Source organism: Schistocerca serialis, chromosome 2 (assembly GCF_023864345.2).
Source record: "Schistocerca serialis cubense isolate TAMUIC-IGC-003099 chromosome 2, iqSchSeri2.2, whole genome shotgun sequence".
Classification (NCBI taxonomy): Eukaryota; Metazoa; Arthropoda; class Insecta; order Orthoptera; family Acrididae; genus Schistocerca; species Schistocerca serialis.
Window position 1 is genome coordinate 651,317,562 of NC_064639.1, and position 27,146 is coordinate 651,344,707.

The following is a 27,146-nucleotide window of genomic DNA, read 5'->3' on the forward strand; positions in this document are numbered from 1 at the left end:
GTCACGTCTCATCCCTGAGTCAACAGACGGTGACGTTTGCAAGACGACAACCATCTGCACGAACAGTTCGACGACGTTTGCAGCAGCATAGACTTCCAGTTCGGAGACCATGCCTGCGGTCACCCCTGACGCTGCATCACAGACAGGAGCACCTGCAATGGTGTACTCAACGACGAACATGGGTGCACGAATTGCAAAAACTTCATTTTTTCGGATGAATCCAGCTTATGTTTACAGCATCACGGTCGCATCCGTGTTTGGTGACATCGCGATGAACGCACATTGGAAGCGTGTATTCGTCATCGCCATACTGGCGTATCACCCGGCGTGATGGTATGGGGTGCCATTGGTTACACGTCTCGGTCGTCTCTTGTTTGCATTGACGGCACTTTACATTTCAGATGTGTTACGACCCGTGGCTCTACCCTTCATTCGATCCCTGCGATACCCTACATTTCAGCAGGATAATGCACGACCGCATGATGCAGGTCTTGTACGGGCCTTTCTGGATACAGAAAATGTTCGACTGCTGCCCTGGACAGCACATTCTCCAGATCTCTCTCCAATTGAAAACGTCTGGTCAATGGAGGTCGAGCAATTGGGTCACAATACGCGAGTCACTACTCCTGATATACTGTGGTATCGTGTTGAAGCTGCATGGGCAGCTGTACCTGTACACGCCATGCGAGCTCTGTTTGGCTCAATGCTCAAGCGTATCAAGGCCGTTATTACGGCCAGAGGCTGTTGTTCTGGGTACTGATTTCTCAGGATCTATGCACTCAAATTGCGTGAAATTGTAATCACATGTCAGTCCTGGTATAATATATTTGTCCATCGAATACCCGTTTATCATCTGCATTTCTTCTTGGTATAGCAATTTTAATGGCCAGTAGTGTATGTACTTCCCCGCCAATTTCATTTGCAGTAAGAGTCCTCTGACGTTTACTCTGGACACACATGATGGTTCAAATGCCTTGGCTCAAAAAATGGCTCTGAGCACTATGGGACTTAACATCTATGGTCATCAGTCCCCTAGAACTTAGAACTAGTTAAACCTAACTAACCTAAGGACATCAGACACATCCATGCCCGAGGCAGGATTCGAACCTGCGACTGTAGCGGTCTCGCAGTTCCAGACTGCAGCGCCTAGAACCGCACGGCCACTTCGGCCGGCCGACAGACACACATGAACAGCTCATCCCTGTATGATGTTATTCGGTGTCTTCCAGATCGCGAAACACTTGCATTGGTACCACTTCGCTTGAACCGTTGCAACCTATACGTCATTGTAGATGGGGTTACGACGATTTTCACCGGTATTGTCTCGCTAGAATAGCCTTCCTGATGCGGATCGCCAATTACAGAACGTTATTCAATTCCAGTCTCCTGCTTCCGTCCCATTAGGAAGTAATATGGTATGAACCTGATCAAGTACACTAACACACTGCCAGTAAAGGCACGTCAGTTTAGTTACGGATATTCACAATCCCCCCCCCCCCCCCCCCCCCCCCGCCCATCCTCCTCCTCCCCCCGTTTTTATGCGGACGACCAGTCAGATATTCAGCAGTGGCACTCAGTCTTAACATGTTTATAATTATTTTATTCTCAGACTGTGGGTATGATACACTCATGCTCATAAATTAAGGATAATTGCAGAATGTAGTGCCATACAACGTGGCAGTACACAATACTGGAGCTAATAGCATAGTGACATAGGGAACACACACGACACAGATCCGTAAGTCCACGTTATTGGTGGTAAGTTGAGAAAACCGTCCCAAAACCATGTGCTACAAAACGCTACTGTTTCCTGCGCATGTTCCCCGACATCAATATGGGATATGATCACCAAGCACATGTACAAAGGCCGCACAACGGATTGGCATACTCCGAATCAGGTGGTCGAGCAGCTGCTGGGGTATAGCCTCCCATTCTTGCACCAGTGCCTGTCGGAGCTCCAGAAGTTCAAAGACGTGCAGCGATACGTCGACCGAGAGCATCCCAGACGTGCTCGAAGGGGTTTAGGCCTGGAGAACAGGCAGGCCACTCCATTCGCCTGATATCTTCTGTTGCAAGGTACTCCTCCGCGATGGCAGCTGGGTGGGGTCGTGCGTTATCGTCAGTCAGGAAGAAGGTGGGAGACACTGCACCCCTGAAAAGGCAAAATGACGTCGCAATACACCTGATTTGTTACAGTTCCTCTGTCAAAGACATGCAGGAGTGTATGTGCACCAATCATAATCGCACCTCACACCATTAAACCAGAACTTCCATACAGGCCCCTTTCAAGGACATTAAGAGGTTGGTATCTCGTTCCTGGTTCACGCCAGATGGAATCCCGGCGAGAATCACTGTTCAGACTATACCTGGGCTCGTCCGTGAACATAACCTGGGATCACTGTTCCAATGACCATGTACTGCGTTCTTGACACCAGGCTTTACGGACTCTCCTGTGACCAGGGGTCAGTGAAATGCACCTTGCAGGTCTCCGGGCGAATAAACCATGTCTGTTCAGTCGTCTGTAGATTGTGTGTCTGGAGAAAACTGTTCCAGTGGCTGCGGTAAGGTCCCGAGCAAGGCTACCTGCAATACTCCGTGGCCGTTTACGGGCACTTATGGCAAGATATTGGTTTTCTTGTGGTGGTGTACACTGTGGACGTCCCGTACTGTAGTGCCTGGACAAGTTTCCTGTCTGCTGGAATCGTTGACATAATCTTGAGATCACACTTTGTGGCACACAGAGGGCCTGTGCTACGACCTGCTGTGTTTGACCAGCCTCCAGTCGCCCTAGTAGTCTACCCCTCATAACGTCATCAGTATGTGTTCTTTGAGTCATTTTCAACACAGTCACCATTAGCACGTCTGAAAACGTCTGCACCCTTACTCGCTGCACCGCATTCTGACATGCACCAACACACCTCTGCGTATGTGGACTGCTGCCACCGGCCTCGTGCGACGACCGCAGGTCGAATGCACCGCATGGTCATACCCCGAGGTGATTTAAACCGCATACCGCCCACCAGAGAGTTTTTTCACCATATATCAGCATTATCCTTAATTTATAAGGATGAGTGTAGAATATTCGAAACGAATTCCATTGTTTGGATAGGTTATCGAAAAATTTTGGCTAGTAGTGTATATTCATGACGATTAAAATAACAATACTACAAAGGATAGCGAATATTTACTGTGTTATGCAGTACAGCAGCAAAAGTACACTTTCACTTTGTGATTCCGAAATGCGGAATTTAGTAAATAGAGCTACCATGTCTGGCGATAAAAATGGCTCTGATCCGTGTGGGCATCACCTCTAATTGAACTTCGATGACTTGTATGGGTGCCTAATTTCGTGGTGTTTCAACACTACCAGCGTTCATCACTGGTAGTGGCGGGATAATGGTGGCGAACTAGTCTATTGGCAACCTGTGACCAGATGTGAGAGGTTTGAGGAACGTACTGGCAGGGCAACAGTCCAGCGGCCGCTCTATCGATGCTCGGACAGCTCGAGTAACATGCGGCCAGTTGTGACGTCGAAAGTGAGGTCATGGTCACCTCGAGGATAGGGCCCAGTCACAGGTCATAGCGCGACAGAAATGTAACTCCTGCTGCCTAGACTGTTAGCTATGTGGCATGCACAATGTGCCGCCCACGTACATGCCGAGGCTCGGCACTTCGCGGCACTTCGCGGCACTTCGCGGCACTTCGCGGCACTTCGCGGCACTTCGCGGCACTTCGCGGCACTTCGCGGCTTTTCTCGGTCCTCATTGGTATAGCGCGACATTGCATTTATACCAGTCCGGAAGAATAGACACCACACATACATGTAATTTGATAGGCCTAGCTGAGCAATGAAACCACCTTATTCAGTGCGGATGCACAAATCGTCCAACCTCCTGTAGGAACCTCGGAAGAGCGAATATGGAGGAAATGGACGGGGCTACATGTAGGTGGCGCTCGGTGGCGGTGTGGGTCGGTCGAGGCGATCCGAGATAATACGTGCAGTCGCGATAACACTGTGTCCCGGACGGGGCAGCGGTTATCGCACCTGCATAGTAAGCAGCAGATCCCGGGTTCGAATCCCGGTCTGGTACACATTTTTACTCGTCGCCGCGCCGCCGATTCCGCGTAATTTGTTCAAATGCAGCTGACACCATTGATCCCTCCCCTCCCCTTTTCTCCCCTCCCCTTTTCTCCCCTCCCCTTTTCTCCCCTCCCCTTTTCTCCCCTCCCCTTTTCTCCCCTCCCCTCCCCTTTTCTCCCCTCCCCTCCCCTTTTCTCCCCTCCCCTCCCCTTTGCTCCCCTCCCCTCCCCTTTGCTCCCCTCCCCTCCCCTTTGCTCCCCTCCCCTCCCCTTTGCTCCCCTCCCCTCCCCTTTGCTCCCCTCCCCTCCCCTTTGCTCCCCTCCCCTCCCCTTTGCTCCCCTCCCCTCCCCTTTGCTCCCCTCCCCTCCCCTTTGCTCCCCTCCCCTTTGCTCCCCTCCCCTCCCCTTTGCTCCCCTCCCCTCCCCTTTGCTCCCCTCCCCTCCCCTTTGCTCCCCTCCCCTCCCCTTTGCTCCCCTCCCCTCCCCTTTGCTCCCCTCCCCTCCCCTCTGCTCCCCTCCCCTCCCCTCTGCTCCCCTCCCCTCCCCTCTGCTCCCCTCCCCTCCCCTCTGCTCCCCTCCCCTCCCCTCTGCTCCCCTCCCCTCCCCTCTGCTCCCCTCCCCTCCCCTCTGCTCCCCTCCCCTCCCCTCTGCTCCCCTCCCCTCCCCTCTGCTCCCCTCCCCTTTGCTCCCCTCCCCTCCCCTCTGCTCCCCTCCCCTTTGCTCCCCTCCCCTCCCCTTTGCTCCCCTCCCCTTTGCTCCCCTCCCCTCCCCTTTGCTCCCCTCTGCTCCCCTCCCCTTTGCTCCCCTCTGCTCCCCTCCCCTTTGCTCCCCTCTGCTCCCCTCCCCTTTGCTCCCCTCTGCTCCCCTCCCCTTTGCTCCCCTCTGCTCCCCTCCCCTTTGCTCCCCTCTGCTCCCCTCCCCTCTGCTCCCCTCCCCTTTGCACCCCTCTGCTCCCCTCCCCTTTGCTCCCCTCTGCTCCCCTCCCCTTTGCTCCCCTCTGCTCCCCTCCCCTTTGCTCCCCTCTGCTCCCCTCCCCTTTGCTCCCCTCTGCTCCCCTCCCCTTTGCTCCCCTCTGCTCCCCTCCCCTTTGCTCCCCTCTGCTCCCCTCCCCTTTGCTCCCCTCTGCTCCCCTCCCCTTTGATCCCCTCCCCTTTGCTCCCCTTTGCTCCCCTCTGCTCCCCTCCCCTCCCCTCTGCTCCCCTCCCCTCCCCTCTGCTCCCCTCCCCTCCCCTCTGCTCCCCTCCCCTCCCCTCTGCTCCCCTCCCCTCCCCTCTGCTCCCCTCCCCTCCCCTCTGCTCCCCTCCCCTCCCCTTTGCTCCCCTCCCCTCCCCTTTGCTCCCCTCCCCTCCCCTTTGCTCCCCTCCCCTCCCCTTTGCTCCCCTCCCCTCCCCTTTGCTCCCCTCCCCTCCCCTTTGTTTCACTCCCCTCCCCTCCCCTCCCCTTTGTTTCACTCCCCTCCCCTCCCCTCCCCTCCCCTTTGTTTCACTCCCCTCCCCTCCCCTTTGCTTTGCACCTTCAATTTACATATAAGATTTCACTTAACCGTGCAATGAGAGACTTTCTTCCAGCATTTGGAGCGACTGATTTAGGTCGGCACGACTTCCCTCAGTTCGGCAGAATTGTACTGTAAACGAAGTTCACAGGTCCAGCAACTTTTTGCGCAAAAAGACGCAGTCTCGCGTTCTATCGTCGCAATCCTTTAAAAATGAATGCAAATCACAGAGAAGAAAGATGAGAACAGTCAACATTTATTATGTAGTCACACAACCGACAGGTTCCGCAAATTTGCTATGGTGCAGCGTTACAGCATCACGCAGAAAGAAAATAAAGGTGTAGCTGACGAGGAAAGAGCTAAGACTTACAACGATCGACAGTTAATATGTACGAAATTCATTGTTCTGTTCATCAAGAAGCACTTAGTGTTAAATTTATAGGCGTAGAGCATGCGAAGAAATTCCTGGTACGAATGGCAAGTTTTAGAAGTCGCATGTATTATTCCATTGTTATTTGCAAAAATTGTCGATAGAACTGAACGAAGAGTGCGTAGACAACATTATTTCTGTGAAGTATGTTGGTTAAATTAAGGGCCATCCGTGGAAGGATTTTTCGATTTAAAGCGTACTATTGTTGAATTTATGAAGGAGAAAGGAGTGTAGGAACGAAAATTAGAACATCTGGAATGGATTGCAGACCTTGGATTTATAAAATGGGTTGACTACAAATTACTACAAGGTGAGAATAAGCTTATTTCTGATTTCATGGTGAAATTGGATGAATTTGAAAAGTCAATGGCATTGTGGGGCGGACATCTTTGACAAGGAACACTATCCATTTCCCTAAGATCGCTGGCGTTAAAGGAAACACGAAAGAAAACGTCGTTATGGTGAAAGAACTATAGGACTAGCTTTCTCAAAGTTTGAGAACACTGCCAATCATACGTCTATTTTCTAGACACTTCGCCATTTCAGTTTCAAACACCTCTGTGTATCTGTAGACGGAGTTGGTCGACCTGCGGTGTAATCCCCGTTCAAAAGACCTATTCTTTTGAAGGAGTGCTGCGTTGTTTTCTTTGGAAGGAGTTTCCACGTCTGCCCTCCCCTCCTATCCCATCCCTCCCCTTTCACCCTCCTCCGGCTAAGACAGTCTGGCTTAGTAGGGTGGGGTGGGGGGGGGGTGGGGGGGGGAGGAGATGTGTACTCCGTCGAGAGAGACTGGCATGCGTGCACGAGTAACGTACGCGAGTAGTGTTCCTTACCGTGCCTGGGCTAAGTGAATCAGAAATGATTGTCTGGCACTCAATGGCTCTCCTATCCCATCAAATCAGGTGCTGGGCGCGAATGATGACGAATGCAATTTGACAACTTTCGGTGTCATATGAGCCTGAATCGTGATGGTGTATGCAGAACCGGCACTCGTATGAGAACACGATGTGGTGGCCCTGAAGCGTCCGCTGTTGTCGGCGCCTCTTTCCGCTGTTGTCTGAACGGAAGCTGCAACAACGCACGCTCTCTGACAGTCCGTGATGCGTCAGGCGCCGTCGCACTGGATACTGGACTTGTTTCAAACAAGTCCTTTACCGGCTCGAGGTACGTGACATGGGTGTATGTATAATCGTGCGCTGCAGTGCGAACTGTCTGACCCCTCGGGAATACGTCGCACGGAGCTGTTGAGAACTTGTACGGCGTTGAATATGGCTCTTCGAAACCATAGATTCCATATTTACGTGACAGTCGTTGGATCCATCACAACGCGAGCCGCAATATCGTGGAACGATAACCCACAATTTCCACTCTCTAATTCAGACACCTACTGATTACGAGAAACACCATCTTCTCGCAGCCAACCAACAAATCGACCGACCGACAAACCAACCCGCAAAATTGAATGCAGTTTCTACATGAGAAACCCGTTGCATTACTTACGTTGTATGCGGAAAAATGATGTCGTTGCTCCTACTATCAATCATTTGCATTTCCAAGCCTGCATTACGCGGTGTACCAATCTGACGTTTCTTGCCTACCGTGTGGCCCACGGTGTACATTCGCCTTCGACCTTCGCTCCATAAATTTCCTGCTAGTTGCAAAAATTTCACGTGGAAATCCGGAGAAAACGAACTCAGGTGTTCAGATCTGATAGTCGCTCCCGCGCACAAGAGCAGGGCCAATTGGCAGTTCATTTTGTTCCGGTACGGTCCAGCCATGGGCGTTAGCTGTGATGTTTCACGGCGATGGCCCCCTCGGTAGGAACACAGGAGCGCGCGGCCCGTGGTGCTTATTTGGACAGGCGGCGCGCTGCCTGGGCGCGGAGTCGCGCTGGGGCACACGTGACTGTATACCCGCGCGTGGCCGGTCCGTTAAACGGATTTACGGCCGCAGCCCGGAGAGAAGACAACAAAGACAGAGCAGGCGCACCGAGAAGGGAAATTGTCGGCGGCGGAAACGAGAAACACGAGACTTCAAAACGGGGGAGGGGACGCGCGGACGCCGGACAAAGGAATCTTTGTGGCTGCAGGAGCTAAAGATAACGGCGGTGGCGGCGCCCGGCCCTCGCCGCGTCAACTGCAGCCGTGTCTCTCGCGACCCGAGTACCTGCGGGCGAGGCGTCATCTCCAAGAGCGCGGCCATATAACTTAATCAGCGACAGCTAGACATGAACAAAGGCAGCAAGGACTTCACGGAGAGGAAAGCTGATTTTTTTTTTTTCTAGAAATTTCTTCCTTCCGGGTACCGAAACTGTCACTAGATTAATATTCAACAAATCCTTCAGGATGAAGCAACTTGTATCAAATCTTCATCACGCAAACATTTGGGGTTACACTCGTCTGGTATGAGACGTTCCTGAGGAGTTCCACTGGCGGCCGAACCGCACAATAACCCTGGGTTCGGTGTGGGGCGGCGGTGGGGTAGATGCACTGCTGTGTCCTGTAGTGGGGTTGTGAACCACTGAGGGCTACGGCGGGACGAAGCCTCTACGTCGTTTGTAGGTCCCCGGTTTAATACATACATACATACTGTGAGAGGAATGCTGAAAAGAAAACGTACAAAGCCACGCTGTGGGTAGGCCTACTGTTGGATTCCTTCTTCAGAGGTAACCACCAGAGTCAAAAAAATGTTCAAATGTGTGTGAAATCTTGTAGGACTTAACTGCTAAGGTGATCAGTCCCTAAGTTTACACACAACTTAACCTAAATTATCCTAAGGTCAAACTCACACACCCATGCCCGAGGGAGGACTCGAACCTCCGCCGGGACCAGCCGCACAGTCCATGACTGCAGCGCCTTAGACCACTCGGGTAATCCCGCGCGGCCCACCAGAGTCAATTGGGAATGAAATAAATAGGAATTGCAGGGAAGCTAAGGCAAGATGACTACATGATAAACGTGATGCTTAGACTGACTTATCATACAGAAAAATCAAAACAACCATTATTGAAATTAAATCCAGGGGTGGTAACATTAAAGAGTGCAGTGGTAATTTCACTGTTAAATGCAGAGGGGAGAGTACACTGAAGACTTCTATGATTGCGAAGACTTGTCTGATGGATGTGGTAGAAGTCGATAGGAAAGAGACAGAGGATTCAGTATTAGAATCAGAATTTAAAAGAGCCTTGGAAGCTCGAGCAAGGCAGAAGTGATAGATAACATTTCATCGGAATTTCTAAACTAAGTGGGACAAGTGACAAAAAAAAGACTATTCACGTAGGTGTGTAGAATGCATCAGACTTTCCGGAGAACATCATGCACCGTAATTCCGAAAATTGCAAGGGCCAACAAGTGCGAGAACTATCGCACAATCAACTTAACAGTTCATACATCCAAGATGCTGACAAGAATAATATACAGAAGAAGGGAAAAGAAAGTTAGAGATCTGTTAAAATCTTCATTTGGGTGACTATAATGACCTTAGTTTTATAATTCTTGAGGTTATTTTTGGTCTGTCGTTGCAACTGCAAAAATGCGTGGTTTTTTTTTTTCCCCCGACGCGTTTTGCTTTATTGAGGTAAAGCATCTTCAGTGGTCTGAAATTAAGTTATTTACATTTTGATTTGCTTTGTAGATCGAAAAACAGCTCGTTAAGAATAAATTGATTTGTAATTACGGTGATTTTTCGGCTGATTTCTCGCTTACATCTGCTAGCAGACCGCATTTCCCGATGTAAGCAAGAAATATAGAGGAAATAGAGAAGATCCACAGAAGAGCAGCACGATGCCTCACTGGTCCATCTAGTAAGCACGAACGAGAGGCGCTGAGAATCATAAAATAGTGCATTTTGAACCGTTGCTAAAAATAGTCCCTTCGATTCAACAGACTTTTAAAGTTTGCTTCTATCGCCAGAATGGACTAAGAGCTCTGTGAACATTGGTTTGCTATTCACAATGCTGTTTTCTGTTATGACTCTTTCCGCTGCATTCATCACTTCTCCACATAAGAGTTGAACTAAAATGGCAATAACATTTCGATGTTTCTTAATACAACTTTTTTTATCAACAACTTTTATTACTCGGATTTTGTTCCGCTAGGTGTAGTTTGTTCGTAGACGCTGGTGAAGCTGCATAATTTCTCTGTGCCATGGTTTCTTCTAGTGTTCCGACACGGTAAAATGTTTTGCGAAACATGCATAGCACACTTTTTTTTGAAGCAGTGACGTGGTTTCGATTAACGTTATGGTGCATCCGACACGGATTAGAAAATAAACATCCCTGCCCAATAGTAATTCGATAGTATGCGTTTTAAGAAAACCTACAGCCTTCGCCCACAATCCTTCGTCGACCTGATACTCCTACCATTTGAGCATCACCACGTAGGTAACGTCGGTTACTTCGCGATAAAACTGTTCTTCACACATAGGGTGCAACATGGACTATTAGCCATCGATGGTTATTTCTTAATTTCTAGAGGGTGAGTCACAAAGGTAATCATCGCTACGTCCTAGTGTGTATCCATGTATTTGCAGCAAATAGATTCATCTTGGAACAGGTTACCACGCCAGCGAAGTGCAAGGAAACGTGTCACTGAGAGACCTGGTGATTTCGCCACGTTCTTTAAAGAAGCTATTTTGAAAAGCGGAATCAGAGTAATGGAAGTGGAAGATAAGAGTAGTGTGAAGGAAGGTCTGGATGCTGTTGCCACAGTCGTTCAGCTCTTATGTGTAGCAAGTTTCATAAAAATCTCACTGGCAGTTACTGCAGACTTGGCCTTACGCTCAGGCTACGTGAAACGGTGGAGATCTTGCGAAGGCTCTCGGAAAACAAAACACACTTTTTTTAGAACAGTGGAAGGATCGAATGGAAATGAGGCTATACTTAAGTGGTGGCCTACTTTTAAAATGACCTTCATAAATTCAACATACGTTTAGAGAAACAAACCTGCGGCTTTAGAACGAGACCTGTGTGTATATTATGTCGTGATGACATGCTGGGTATTTGGATAAAAGCGCGTGGTGACGTTGCCAAATGTACTGTAATGGGTTTGTGTATTGTATACACCTCATTTTAACAATAAATCTGTCGTAGAACTGTTGAAGTACTACAGTCTAAATCCCACAAGCACACATTTGGCAGCAGCATCTTTCATTTTATGACAGTGAGTAGGTATTTAATGAGGGACAGTTAATGTTGTCGGGGCGCAGGAACACGCCTGTAGTAAACTGCCCGTCGGCTGCCATTGACTTTATAGGCGTTGATGAAACTGCGTGAGGGTACGGTCCGTAGTTAGAAATAGTCGTGCACTTATACACTACATTAAGCAGCCCCTTATTAATGCAAGCGATAGAAATTCCAAGCCTATAACAGCCAATTCCGCTTGTCGTAATAAAACAGTTGGAGCTGCTTTTCTGGCGAACTGCTGTCTGTAAGGTATTAAGTCTCTGTTACGTCAATGTGTAGTTAGATGCGTCAGTCAGCATAAACGATTGTTCAGCAACGTAATTTCCTGGAAAGATAAGTAATATTTGCTTCCTTGTTCAAGTCTATTCACTTAGTATTTTAAGATATCTGAGATATAACTTCATTTCACCATTATCAGAGCATCCATTTATAAAATTTTCTGAACGGATATGCACCAGAAGATGCAAATTAAAAGTTGCGAAATAGATTTGTGGGTCTCTGATAGGCTTAAATAAATACAACTACAGCGGACCATTGGGCTTCTCATTGAATTTATATATATTAATATTGTCGTTTTAACGCCTGTATTTAAACACCTGCTGTTCTGTATGAATTGTCAGTCAATTATGTGTAACTACTTCAGCTGTGGTTGCCCCAGTTTTATAATTATCAGTAACATCACAAATCATTTGATATGGGATTTCATGCGTTCTTCAGTACTTTGCATGAAGAGTACTAGATGGGAAATATTGGCCAACCAGAATCCGTCTTGCTCGGAGCTTAGATATTAGTTGTACGTGGAGACTACTAGAGACCCCAGTGTGCAACTATGGAAGCCACGAGAAAAGTGAAAGCATCTGCCCTCTGAGAAATACCCAGGAAAGCACTTTAACTTCACTGTCACCAAACCGTTTGGACTAGACTGTTTCATTTGTTTTGTTACGTAGTATATTTAGTCATGAACAGTGCTAACACTACATAAAATTCACATGTTATTTTTTGTGTAGTCTGTCGTATCAGGATGCGATAAAAACATTAAATTTTTTCCAACTGAATTTGCTAATGACAGTCCGAAGCTTTTGCAACGCATTTTAAGTTAAAATAAAAGGTGCTTTGCCAATTGTATCATAACTAGTCGAATGGAAATAATATGCCGTCTTGTATTACGTATTATCCACACTTAACTATTTGGCATTTTTCCAATTCTCTGACCAGCTGCGTTGTTCACTGCGCATGCAGAACTACATCTGTCGAGTGTGAAGTATTTAAACAGTAAACATTTCTGAAGAGGAAAGTATACGAACGGGTATGTTACATCGCATTTTACGATGGTTCTGGAGAACTGGCTGCTTAGGTCATCAAAAGCAAGGCCACAGGTGACACTGCCACTTAACTGACTTTCACTGCTGCAGAGAGGTCTAACGGGCAAAGCAAATGTCACAGCTCTCTGTTTACCAGTACAAGTAAGTGTGGAAGAAGGCATGGTTGTCAACGTTGACCGCGGAAACACGAGCCAGCTGAAAGTGTGGGAAATCTGTTCCACATGCATGTAAAGCGGTCAGCTAGTCTGTTACGCCAAACTTCGTCAGCACTCTGATACTCATTTGCTTCCATTCACTAGTCTTTCCCGTTACGTCCTTCCCATTTTCATCACTTCGGTGCTGCATACTATCACCATATTCCCTTCGTACTACTTACAGTGTTACGGAATAGACACAATGGCCAAAGACAATCATTTCATCGCGTTGCTCCTAAGTAACGGAGTGCCTACGTATCAAGTAAAGATGGTGTTAGTCATGAGTCTCATATCACTCACTCAATAACTTAGGAAATTGTCTCGAATGAAAAACAGCCCACAGATGCACTAATTATGTTTATTCTAAAACTTGACCATGGTTTCAGCTATAATAATATAGCCTTCTTCAGAAGTCCTAAAAAGTGATCAAAATAAGCTTTTAAAAATGAAAAATGTCTTAGCCCATCAGCTGCGTCAAGATCAATAAAATAAAATAACTTCAACAGACATAAGCCTGTTCCATGAAAACACCGGAGAACAGCCGTAAGTCAGTAACATCTTGCCACGATATTTCGGCACAGAGTCTTTTGGCCATCGTAAGGTGAGTACAGCTGTAGACGTACTGGAGAATACACGCTGAGCTCTGCTATTTAAAGCCAAAGGGGGCTGCATTGCGCATGTACTGTTTAGCGTGCGCGTTCACAACTCCGTGCGCTGCGCCTGGCGCCCTCCGCGGTGAAAACTTGGCATTTCGGTATCAGATCGATCTTCATCTTTATACCGATAACTAGGTTGACTACGAAGTTTCTCTACAACAGGATTCCAAGCGTAATTTAACTGGTAACCGCTATCCCGATTGATAAGAGTCTCGCTGTCTGACAATTTTATTTCTATGGATTCATTTATAATTGAACTCCAGAAATTTGATCTTTGAGCCACAATTTTTGTATCATTGTAATTCATAGAGTGGCCAGTAGAAATGCAATGTTCAGCGATTGCGGACTTCGTGGTCTGAAGAAGGCGAGTATGCCGCTGATGTTCCACAATACGTTCCTTCATCGTTCTTGTTGTCTGCCCTGTATGTGACTTGCCACAATCACACGGGATCTTCTAGACACCTGATTTACGTAGGCCCAGGTCTTCCTTAACGGATCCTACCAGTGATGATATTTTAGGAGGAGGGCGAAAAATGACTAACTTGGTGCTTCCTCAATATTCTACCGATCTGTGACGAGATGTTCCCAATAGAAGGTAGATAAGCCGTTGACCTGAAGACCTCTTCTTCTTCCTTGTTGCGTCGTTTGTAGGACTGCATAGCTCTGTTCACTTCCTTAGTTGAAAAGCCATTCATCAGGAATACTTTTTGCAGGTGTTTCAGTTCCACTTGAAGACTGTCGACGTCAGAAATAGTATGAGCACGGTGGATTAAAGTTTTAAGGACATCCATTGTTTGTGCCGGATGGTGGCAACTGGTAGCTTGCAGATACAAATCTGTATGGGTCGGTTTCCTATACACCGAATGACCAAGTGTGCCATCATTCTTGCGCCGTACCAGAACATCTAAAAATGGCAAACAACCATCTTTTTCAGTTTCCATAGTGAACTTAATATTTTCATGTATGGAGTTCATATGATGTAAAAATTCCTGGAGACGGTCTACGCCATGAGGCCATACTATAAAGGTGTCATCCACGTAAAGCCAAAACACTGTCGGTTTAAAAGTGGCAGAGTTGAGAGCTCTCTCTTCAAAATCTTCCATAAAAAGATTTGCCACCAGGGGAGACAAAGGACTCCCCATGGCGACCCCGTCAGATTGTTCATAAAATTCATTGTTGAATGTAGAATATGTAGAAGAGAGAGTATGCTCAAACAACGGTATAAAGAATTGTCAGACAGCGAGACTCCTATCAATCGGGATAGCGGTTACCAGTTAAATTACGCTTGGAATCCCGTTGTAGAGAAACTTCGTAGTCAACCTAGTTATCGGTATAAAGATGAAGATCGATCTGATACCGAAATGCCAAGTTTTCACCGCGGAGGGCGCCAGGCGCAGCGCACGGAGTTGTGAACGCGCACGCTAAACAGTACATGCGCAATGCAGCCCCCTTTGGCTTTAAATAGCAGAGCTCAGCGCGTATTCTCCAGTACTTCTACAGCTGTACTCACCTGAAGATGGCCAAAAGACATTGTGCCGAAATATCGTGGCAAGATGTTACTGACTTACGGCAGTTCTCCCGTGTTTTTATGGAACAATCAGTACGCTGGGAAAATTTCAAACATCACAGACATAAGCCTGTTTCGATCATAAGTAAAACTACATATGGCATTTTTTTTTGTGTCATCAGTCTACTGACTGGTTTGATGCGGCCCGCCACGAATTCCTTTCCTGTGCTAACCTCTTCATCTCAGAGTAGCACTTGCAACCTACGTCCTCAATTATTTGCTTGACGTATTCCAATCTCTGTCTTCCTCTACAGTTTTTGCTCTCTACAGCTCCCTCTAGTACCATGGAAGACATTCCCTCATGTCTTAGCAGATGTCCTATCATCCTGTCCCTTCTCCTTATCAGTGTTTTCCACGTATTCCTTTCCTCTCCGATTCTGCATAGAACCTCCTCATTCCTTACCTTATCAGTCCACCTAATTTTCAACATTCGTCAGATCACCCAGGGAATGCCACGAAAGCGTTCCCCAGACCATAACGCATGCAGTGTGTTTGCTTTCAGACGTTTCACCGGTACATGCCAACGGCCATCTATCCGATGGAGCATAAAACATGATTCATCTGAAAAGGCCACCTGTCGACACTCAGTGGACGTCCAGTTGGAGTATTGGCGTGAAAATTCCAGCCTTCGTCGCCGATGAGCAGCAGTCAGCACGAGTGCAAGAACGAAGTGCCTGCTGCAGAGGCCCACACGCTGCAACGTTCGCTGATTGGTCGTTGAGGAGACATTGTTGCTAGCCCCTTGGTTCAGCTGTCGCACTTCTATTCGTCCTTACCCATTTCCTTAGCCGTTATTCACCCATGTCATCTGTTGCCCTTGGTGCACTACAGTTACCTTGTCGCGATTTGGGATACAGTTAATTTGCTATGCTTGGTGTACTTCAGCCTCTGCGCTGCCGTTCAAGAACTGCTTCCAGCCTTAGCCCGAAAGCCAATGATCATGTCTTTTTCGACGTCAGATAAATCGCTTGTTTTCCACATTGCGTCAACAGCAGCACTGTTTTCTCCCCGCTCCTTCCCCCACTCCCCCCTTTCACATGGAACGCTTTATACATTTACTCACCTACCATCTGTGAATAGTTACTGTACGCTGACGTCGGACATTCGCAGTAGTCCCATTAGTGTGATTGGACCATGTAGAAATCTGTACTTAGTTCATATCAGAATAAGGGCCATGCCAGTGCTGTATGATTTGGAACAATAGCAAATAGCAGGAATAGAAGGCGGGAAGAGATAGGTTCATGTCGTATTCCACAGATTGTGTCCGTTGGCTTCTGGTGACAGTGAATGAATTTTTCAATACGGCCACAGTTAATGTGTATGTAACAAGCATAAAGTCTGAGGCTGCCTCCGATTCTTCTCGGTACGTTCACTTTCGGGAATACAACAGTAAAACTCTCTGTGACACACAGTGCCTCTCTTGTTTCCTCTGTCTCTGGAGTTTGGTTGAGCGTCTCCGTAATATTCTTGAGGCGACTAAACAATCCTTTGACGAAACGCTCCGGTCTTTGTTGGATCTTCTGTCTCTCTCCTATTAACCTTACCTTGTAAGGAACCCTGACTGGTGCTCAGTGCTCAAAAATTCATCGAACAAGAGTTATTTCACCAACTTTCATAGCGTTCTTCCAATGTACCTCAGCCTTTCATCTCCTTTTCACTTAGTTTTATAGTGTCATTGTACTTCAAATCACTTCGGATGTTTACTATCAGGTCCTTTACACGTATCACTGTTTACAGTGATTTATCGACAACAGTGTAATCGAACAGAGATATTGCTCTGTTTATGCACAACACACTACATTTATTTACTTTGTCTACAGCCAGTCTCTGCTCACTCGTAGATCCTCTGTAAGACAGTTTGAAGCCATAGTGTCCCTGTATTTCACTTCAGATTTTTTGTCGTTAGAACTTCCCTGTAACGAGTAACTCAGCAGACTATAACATTTAAATTTATTATAAACGGTGACAGTCGTGTAACACTCCAGTGCGGACCCTCGAACTAACTTTTAATCTTCTCTATTTCGTCTCCTTTGGAAGAAAAAAGTTGAGTTATATCTGCTGGGAACTTCTAAATACAGTCACAAAACCTGCCTGCTACTGGGTAAGCTCACATTTTGCTCACTAGATGTCGTTGTGAGACAGTATCGAATTACCTTCCGTAAGACGAGCAACAAGCTATCAAATTCGGCGGAGTTCTCTACTGTTGGCAACGGCCTTGCCGCAGTGGTAACACCAGTTCCCGTCAGATCACCTAAGTTAAGCGCTGTCGGGCTGAGCTAGCACTTGGATGAGCGACCGTCCGGTCTGCCGAGCGCTGTTGACAAGCGAGGTGCACTCAGCCCTTGTGAGGCAACCCGAGGAGCTACTTGATTGAGAAGCACCGGCTCCGGTCTCGGAAGCTGGCATACGGCCGGGAGAGCGGTGTGCTGATCATATACCCCTCCATATCCGCATCCAGTGACGCGTATGATCTGAGGATGACACGGCGGCCGCTCGGTCCCGTTGGGCCTTCATGGCCTGTGAGGGAGGCGTTCAGTTTAGTTGTCTACTTTTAGACGAACAAACCGTGTTTTGTCATAAATATTTGGCTGGTTTCATGTGGCCCGCCACTAACCGATCTTGTGCCAATATTTTCTTCTCTTAGTAACATTTTCACCGTGCGTTTTTACTTATTTGCTCGGTGTACTCCAAGCTCTGTCTTCCTCTACAGTTTTTACCCTTTACAGCTCACTGTAGTACCATGGAAATGTCTTGACACATGTCCTATCATCCTGTCCCTTCTTCTTTTTAGCGGAAACCGTATATTCCTTTCTTTGCTGATTCTGCGTAGAAAAACTTCTTATCAGTCCAACTAATTTTAAGCATTCTTCCATATCACATCTCGAGCTGATACCCTCCTTTCTTGTTTTCCCACAATCCATGATTGACTAGCATACACTGTGCGCTCCAAAGTTACATTCTCAGAAATCTCTTCCTTTTATTGAGGCCGATATTCGATATTAGTAGACTTCTTTCGACCAGGAACACCCACTTTGCCTGCGCTAATCAGAATTTGATATCTTCCTTTTTTCGTCCGTCATTGTTTTTATTGCTTCAAAGGTCGCAGAACAACTTGAGTTCTTCCACTTAGTGCCTCTAATTTTTCTAGTAAATTTCTCTCTAATTTCGTATCTGCTACCTCTCATTACCTTCGTCTTTCTTTGGTATACTGTCATTCCATATTCTGTGTTCAGTAGACAGTTCATTCCATTCACTGTGTGCTGTAGTTCTTCCCCGTTTTCACCAAGGGTGGAAATGTCATAGGCGAATCTTATCAGTGAGTTTTTATTTCACTCCTAAACCTTTCTTTTATTCCCGTCACTGCTTTTTGATGTACAGATTGAACAGCAGGGGAAAAATACGACACACGTGCTCTCCTACCTTTGTAACGCAAGCACTTCGTTGTCGGCCTAGCAGTCTTGTTCCTTCTAGGATTTCTACATGTTGTGCGCTAGCCGTCTTTCCCCCACTATTCACACCAATTGTTCTGAGAATTGTGATCGTCTTGCATAGTTTTACATAGTCGAACGCTTCTTCTTGTTCGATATTTCCTATGAACGTGACTTGATTTTTCTTATATCTTTTGATTCCACTATCAAGTGCAAAGTCAGAACTGCCAGTCTGCTGCATTTAACTTTCCTGGAGCCATAATGATCGTCATCTAACACATACTCGCCCGCATCTCGTGGTCGTGCGGTAGCGTTCTCGCTTCCCACGCCCGGGTTCCCGGGTTCGATTCCCGGCGGGGCCAGGGATTTTCTCTGCCTCGTGATGGCTGGGTGTTGTGTGATGTCCTTAGGTTAGTTAGGTTTAAGTAGTTCTAAGTTCTAGGGGACTGATGACCATAGATGTTAAGTCCCATAGTGCTCAGAGCCATTTGAACCATACTCAGTTTTCTTTTCCATTTTCTATACCTAATTATTGTCAACAACTTGGATGCAAGAGCTGTTAAGCTGATTGTGCGACAGTTCTCAGAATTAACTGCTCTTGTAATCTTCGGGATTGTGTGGATAAATTTCTCCGAAAATCTGACAGTATGTCGCCAGCCTGATGGATTCTACACACCAACTTGAATAGTCGTTTGGTTGTCACTTTCCCCCTTTTGCCCTATTCGATTGCAAGCTTTCCAACGCTCTGTTGAGCTCTGATACTAGATTCCCTAGGTCTTCCATATTTACTTCAATTTCTTGTTCTATGCGTCATACGGTAAGTTCTCCCCCTCGTCGAGGCCTTCCGTGTACTCTTTCTTTCTCCCCTCCGTTTGCAGTTCAATTCCCGTTGCACTCAAAACGTTGATGTCTTCGTACATAATTTCAGCAAACGGTGTTACGACCTTCCTACGTGCTGAATCTGTCTTCCCGATGGAAATGATCGTATGGCATTGTTGGCTGGGAGGCCCCATGCGGGAGAGTTCGACCGCCGTATTGCAAGCCCTTTTTAGTTGGCGCCACTTCGGCGACTTGCGAGTCAATGATGATGAAAATGATGATGGACACACATCACCCACTACCCTGCCGGAAATCGAACCCGAGCCCCCTGCGTGGTAGGCGGGAACGCTACCGCTACGCTTCAGAGGCGGACTGTCTTTCCGATTATTCCCTCACGTGTTTCTGCAGCCATTTTGCCTTGACTTACCTACACTTCATATTTTTTTCATTCCTTAGTGGCTTGTATTATTATAATCCTTCCTTTCCTGAACATTTTTGTACTTCGTTTTTTATTCGACAAGTTGAAGTTTCTTCGTTTATACCTTCCTTTACCCGTGATTGCATTTTTGAATATGCCCACTCCTCTTCGTCTGAACTGCCTGCATTGGTACTCATTATTGCAGTATCGGCAGCCTTGGAGTACGTGTAATGAATATTACCTACTTCTCATGTGCTACATACACAATAAATGTGTCATCGGGCATGGACAATGTAGCTATGGATGTGAGTAGAATAAAAGTAGTTATCATCATTAAATTATATCATCCGGTGCTTGAGAAAATTTTCTCTCTGAAGAAATTGCGGAAGTGGTGACATGAAGATCTTGTTGACTCTAGGCAGGCGTCAATTGACACGTGAGCATATCGTCGCGGACATCAATCAATTCAGTCACTGAGCCACGTTCTCCTGGACGCTTGTTGTTTCTGCGAGCGGACGTGCTGCTGTAACCTCTAGCTTCCACCTCGCTCCCTAGTACGCTCGATCGTGTTCTTGAAATAATATCACGCTGGCTATGTTTAGAACTCTGGTCAGGCGTTTACATCTTGTTATTACTTCAAACAAGCGGCCTGATAGACGGCTGGCAGGCTTCCAGGCCGAGGTGGAGGGAGGATGGGGTAGGAGGGGGAGGGGGTGACAGCAGCCAGTGGCTGGATGCTCCTAATTGCGCCGACGATCCAGCCACCACCCGTCCACCCCTACATCCCATCCAATCCGCAGCCGCTGTGAGGGGCGGGCCCTCAGGGTTGCAGTATCAGCAGCACCGCCGGGACTACTGCGTGCGTCGCATCTGAACACTGCTTACCCGAGGAGGAATTGATTTTCAGTGAGAGCAAATCGTTGGCCTGAACACGTACATACGTTGTTGGAGTCAGTGGCGAAATTACACTGAACAGCTAAAACATTATGACTACCTACCTGATAGCCGGTACGTCCACCTTTGACACGGATAACAGCGGGGACATGTCGTGGCATGGAAGCAATGAGGGCTTCGTAGCTCGCTGGAGCAAATTGGCACCATCTCTGCGCACGAAAGTCACCTTATTCCCGTAAATGCGGTTGAGAAGCGAGATGAAGTCTGACGCCACATTCAGTGACGCAATTTGAGGAGTGTTTGAACACCCCCCCCCCCCCCCCCCGTGTTCTTCGAGCCACTACATCGCACTCGTGGTCCTTTGACACGACGCGTTATCTTGTTGAAAAATGCCACTGCCGTCGGGAAACATGATCGTCAGGAAGGTGTGTACGCAGTCTTCACCCACTGTGCGATACTCCTTGGCCGTCACGGTACCTTGCGCGGGCTTCCCTGGACCCATGGAGGCCTAAGTGAAATTTTCCCAGAGCATAATGGAGCCGTCGCCTTGTTGCCGCCGTTCCCCAGTACAAGTATCGAGGAGCTGCTCCCCTGGAAGATGACAGGTTGGCGCCCTCGCGTCGACATGATGAAGAAGGAAACGGGATTCCCCAGACCACGCAACGCTCTGCCACTGCGACAGCGTCCAGTGCCGATGGTCACTTGCCCATTTCGTCGTAGTTGCCGATGTCGTGGTGTTAACATTGGCACATACATGCGTCGTCGGCTGCGGAGGCCCTTCGTTAGGAGTGTGCGGTGCACTGTCTGTTCAGACACACTTGCTCTCTGCCCAACGTTAAAGTCTGATGGTAGTTCGACCACAGTTCGTCGCCTGTCCTGTTTTACCAGTCTGCCCAGCCTACGACGTCCGACACCTGTAACGAGGGGGTGGCCTTCCAGCCCCACGACGTTGCTTTCGCCACTTGTTGAAGACTCGACAAGTCGTGCAGTTCCTGAAATGCTCGTGCCGAGCCATCAATTCTGTCCTTGGTCATACTTACACAATCGCGCGCCTACCCCATTCCACACACGGACAATACGTTCACTGATAATGATACGTGCACAGTGCGTGTGTCAGTCAAACAAGCTGTCGTTCCCCGCCAGGTGACGCTGCTATCGCCTGAACGGGTTTTTATCGATAGCAGGTAGGTGGTCATAATGCTCTGGCTGATCACTGTGTATGTTCGTTTCTATTAGCTAGCATCAGAGAGACATAATCACATATTCCGTCGTACTTTTTCTTTTCAATTGCGAATTTTTTTGAATAATTTTCAAGTATTTCGATCAAGTTTCTTAGCATGACAAGGCACAGCATCGGCAGTAAAAGCTCAACAGCCTATTTTATTTTAATTTTCCTTTATAGATGGAGAACCTGGCGTCCCTCCTAAAATAATGTATTGAAACTGGGACCAGTCCTTGAGCAAAGTTTTTTACAAATGGTTCAAATGGCTCTGAGCACTATGAGGCTTAACATCTTAGGTTATGAGGCCCCTGGAACTTAGAACTACTTAAACCTAACTAACCTAAGAACATCCATGCCCGAGGCAGGATTCGATCCTGCGACCGTAGCGCCTTGAAGCGCTCGGATACCGCGGCCGGCATTTTATTTACAAACTTTTATTGCAGATGCTTGAAATGCTGACAGGTGTGCGTGCATCGTTTGTTGAGAGTTTCTGACAGAAGGATTCAGAACTAGGATTGAAGTTCACTTTGAAAGGCTATCGGTGTAAAAATCGCTGGTGAAATTGCTACCTCAGTGAAAATAAAGAATTATCGCAGGATCGGTTGAATGGAATGGCCTAATGAATTAAGAGTATGGACTGAGAGTAAATCGAAGAAAGAGGAAAGTAATGAGGAAAAGCAGAAGTGACGTTAGCAAGAAACTTGACGAAAAAAAGTGGTGATCACGCAATAGACGAAGGAATTCTGCCATCTAGAGAGCAAAATAACCCGTGACGGGTGGATCAAGGACGACATAAAAACCTGGCCAGCACCAGCGAAAAGTGATTTACAGGCCAAGAGAAATCTACTAGTATCAAACGTCGGTCCTAATTTGACGAACAAATGTACGTTTGGCGCACAGTGTTTTATGGCAATGAGACAAGGACTGTGGGAAACCGATAAAGAAGAAAATCAAAGCGTTTCAGAAGTGAAACTACAGAAGGTTGTTGAAAATTAGACGCACTGATAAGAAAGGCGATGCTTCTCCGAATCGCCAAGAAAAGGAACATGTGAAAAAAATTGACTAGAATTAGGGTCAAGATGATAAGACGTTTAAGACATTGGGTAATAACCTTTTTGGTACCAGCGGGAGCTTCAGAGGGTAAAAACTGTGGAGGAAGACAGAAAGGATACCGAGTGCAAGCGCTACTCGGAGGTGTCATCTACGCGGTAACCTGAGACAATTCCAGCTAGGAAAATTTTTTCAATTTTTTGTTTTTTGAGTAGTGTAGTTTACGAAACAGCACCTGCAGTCAGCCTTACTGGAATTATGTCTAATCCGGCAGCCTTAAGCCATCGTAAACTACGTACCACATTAATCCCCTTTCCTACAGAGAATCGATATAACATTAGAGGACGTACTTGAACGCTACAGAAATGCACTCTTACTTGCCATTGTACTGCAGGATCTTCGTGATAGTGGTCATGGGTCTGCACGTTCCCGTAAACCTCGTTGGCGGTAGTAGAGAGACTATTTTTGACTTATGTTTATACACAGTGAGCTATAAGTATATAACAAATGCCTAAAAGCGTTTCCCAGCTTCCTTGTCGTATTTGAAACCATTTTTGTGTGTAATTCTGTTTTACGGCTCTGTGTAGTTCCATGCTTTGCTCTCTTCCCTTTTCAGAAATACGTCGCTGATAGGAACATCTCCCACTGTAGACCACCCCTTTCCGTCAAGGTGTCATTCTGACCCTGGTGTAGAATCGCACCTTCTGAGGTCTGCGTACGGTATGTCACTGTCTATGTAATAGCCATCCTTCCGTATCTATGCCCTGTTGTAGTTTATCTCAAGTGAGAAGGCACGCACGGAGTTTTCAGTTTTGGATCAAATCGTGCTGCGGCCGCCAACATTCACTTTTTGTACAACGTTCCGGTCATCTGTTCGAAATGATATATCGCTGTTCGCGATTTTTTCAGTCCTCTAGCTGCCCTAATACAGAATGCTGGAGACTGACCTGGTAGATTTTGCGTATCCATTTACAGTTTAACAATCGTATCTTCCGTTGATATCCCTGCCCCTCTCATCCCCTTTTCCAAGGAAGAAGGAGGGGGGAGGGATTTGGCGGTTAATATCTATATTATTATTATAGTCTTTCTTGGCGAATAATGTAACAACAGGTGTTTTCCGCTTCAAGTAACCTTCAACACAATACATTTACTGAGAAAAACGCTTATAATTTACCGAACACAGTACGCATAAATTCACAATTCACAGTTCATTATTTCGCGCAACGACATGCACTTTGTATAAGACGATAACCATCAATTCTCTGTGGCGAGTTATTGTGTATCCCAGAGCGGAGACACACTAATATTATCCCTCAGCTTCTGCCTTCGTGCTGCATCCGATGTGCATTTTCTAAGAGTCGCATTTTATACTCACGTTCAAATGCATTTGTTTTGTTTCGCTTTAATCAGTTCGCTGACTTAGTCTCCGTCGTAACTGTTCGCACCTTGATACATATTTATGTTTTTTGCATGTCTAATGAAGACATCAACGCAGAAATTGATCAACATGAATCTCTCTGTTTCAGGTGAATTCGAGATTCGACGCTCACTGCAAGTTGTTGAATGTAACTCGCAGTGAAGTGAAACGTGAAGAAGGTAAGTGAACTTAATAACCACATCTTTACAATCGGTGGAAATGGATTACAGATATTTTTCTTCTGACAATGTATTTCTGGACGTAATGGATACAAGAAGTGCCTTGTAACTACGTCCAAAGTAGATAATCAGATAGGCATACTTGAAAAAATTATACAGTAACGTGATCCTATTGCTGTTATGTTTTCACACATGGGGATATATATAATTATTTTATAACTCTTATAGAAGCTTTAGACGTATGCTTAGCTGTCTAAGTAATTTACATTTTAGTAATGAAAAAGTGTTGTGTCCAACGAGGGGCTCTCTCTCTCTCTCTCTCTCTCTCTCTCTCTCTCTCTCTCTCTCTCTCTCTCTTTCTTTTTATTTATCCAAATGTAACATAAAATTATGTTCTTACCGACGCAATGCAATCAAGTAGCTACCCCAATCCAATCGTTAATTTCACATGGGAGGGGGTGGTGGGGGGGATTGGGGAAGCCGATTCACTCAAAGCACAGAAGAAGCGAGCTGTGTGCATACCATTCGTTGGAATAAACTTACAAAAGTGTTAAAATATTCACACTAGACATAATTTCTTTCATTACATGTACTAACACACACCGCCCGCGCACTCTTACGTCCCTAAATTGTAAAAATTTCATAGCGTTTGCTGTGAGCACATCAGTGCGTATCATATAATTCCTCAACGTCAGCCATCACCACACACAACCACCTTACTAGTCAACCATTCCACTGTATAAAAGAAGATATTCACATATTACGTAAAATAGAAAAGAGGAAACTCTTTTATTTGTATAAAAGATTGTGAAGCGTTTATAAATTGCAGTATCATGAAAACAAAATGTTAGATGAAAAGTGAAACTAGCAGTGCAAATTTATCCACAAACTGTAATATGTTTCACTAATAAAGAATACATTATAGTAATTACATGTTCGAAAAGCGCTGAATCGTTAGTTGCAATGTCTAACTTATTGTTCACGTTGATGTATCATAACGCATGTACCCACGAATACAACGTTTTAGCAGAGCTATAATTTTTGACGGGTTCTTACCACTACAGGATAAGTATTTCTGTACAGATGGGTGTATACACATGTTCACTTAGATGTAGCAGACTGTGTTCTAAATGTAGTGTTTAGGGGTTGCTTGTGGGCTACAAACAAAGTCATAGAACCAGAACTTCGTATGACCTATAAGTACAATTTCAGAATATGCAATTTAAAAATACTGCGTGCATACTCCAGACTGAGGCGAAAAACTAACGGCAACGCACAGACATACATACTGTCAAAACCCTGCGAATATAATATTACTGGCAAAAGAGGATTGATAGGCCAACAACATTACAAGGATACTCGTACATGCTCAGTTTCATAGAGCTACATGCATACCAAGCGTTTTAAAACCACTTACTTTCTGACTAAAATTAACATGAATAAAAATAAGAGTACACCAAATCACTCCTTAGAGACACTCCATTTACATCGATGTTCTGCAGACCATTGTGGTGTGTTTAAAAGAGGGTGCGTCCCATTGTATGAGTTCTTAGGGTTTCTTCCAGTTCTAGCAACGTAAGGAGCACGGAAGAATGACTGGTCGAATGCCCTGTAGTTAAATTAATTTTGCCCTCGGAATACCCGCGAGAGCGATACGTAGGTGCCAGTGGTATACTGTCAGATTCCGACTTAAAGCTGTTTCTTCAAATTTTGTAAGTAGCCATTCGACAATTGGTTCGCATCTATCTTAAAGTGCTTATGAATTTCTTTTAACGCGTGAAGTTTGAGAAATGCTAATAAATACAAGAAAATTACCAATCAGCCGATAATAATTTAAACTTAAGCAAATTTCAGTTACGTTTTGCAATCGTGACGTTATATAACTCTTCTATCTTTAATAAATACAATAAACCACAGTATGAATTCAGGCCTTACTAAAAGAGACTGAAAAACCTATTAGTTAATACATGTAACAAAGAAAAAAATCATCGCTAAACGCTTAGTTAAGACACATGTAAGCAGAACAGATGGAAACAGCGAATAAACACGTATGAAATTATGTGAACATCAGCTTTAAATAAAACAGAGCAATGTTATCTAAACTCCCACAAGCAGGTAATGGCTGTCCTACTAAAATAGGCTAACACTGAATTTAAGTAAAACGCAAATCTCTCAGGCTAGTTGTATAAAAGAATATGTAAACAAAATTTAAACAATAGCTTCAAATGAAACAGCAAGAAGTTGAACTTACGTTAATCCTGAGGACAATCTAAGTTACTCAAAAGCTGCAGAAACAGGATTCATAATCAACACCTAGGCTCACACCCCATACAGGCTTAACCGAAGTGCAGACAGAAAACTTTAAAATGGAAGTTAGCCAAAATGGAACCGGTAAAATCTCAGAAAAAATCAGAGTTAAAGTAGCCCTAAAATGGATTTTATAAAGAGCCCTGCGGCGAAGCAAGTAACGTCAAGTAACTGTTCACACATCCTAGACACTAATATGCTCACCAAAAGAAAGTCCAACAAGAGACGGTCGCTATACGTCAGCAATCTCAGTTCACTCATGAATGCAGTAAACACAAACTAGCAGACAAAGTTCCAATGGCGTCTTCCACTAAATCCGAGGAATGAGCTACTCCGGCATTTACGCTGACAGAATAATCATACACACACACACACACACACACACACACACACACACTCACTCTCTCTCTCTCTCTCTCTCTCTCTGAAATATTCAATTTCCGCATCTGCTCACAGTGTCTTGAGCAATATTTTAGGATGGGCCACACG

General features: G+C 46.0%; 1 protein-coding gene across 4 annotated transcripts in view; it reads left to right on the forward strand.

Moving 5' to 3' along the window:
- The window catches only part of LOC126457732 (pleckstrin homology-like domain family B member 1), a 1,069,305-nt gene that overhangs the window by 456,076 nt on the left and 586,083 nt on the right, over positions 1 to 27,146 (forward strand). For all 4 annotated transcript variants that reach the window (XM_050094273.1, XM_050094272.1, XM_050094274.1 and 1 more), the window contains one exon: positions 24,281 to 24,350. The gene's annotated coding sequence lies outside the window, so the exon portion shown is untranslated. The remainder of the gene's footprint in view (positions 1 to 24,280; positions 24,351 to 27,146) is intronic.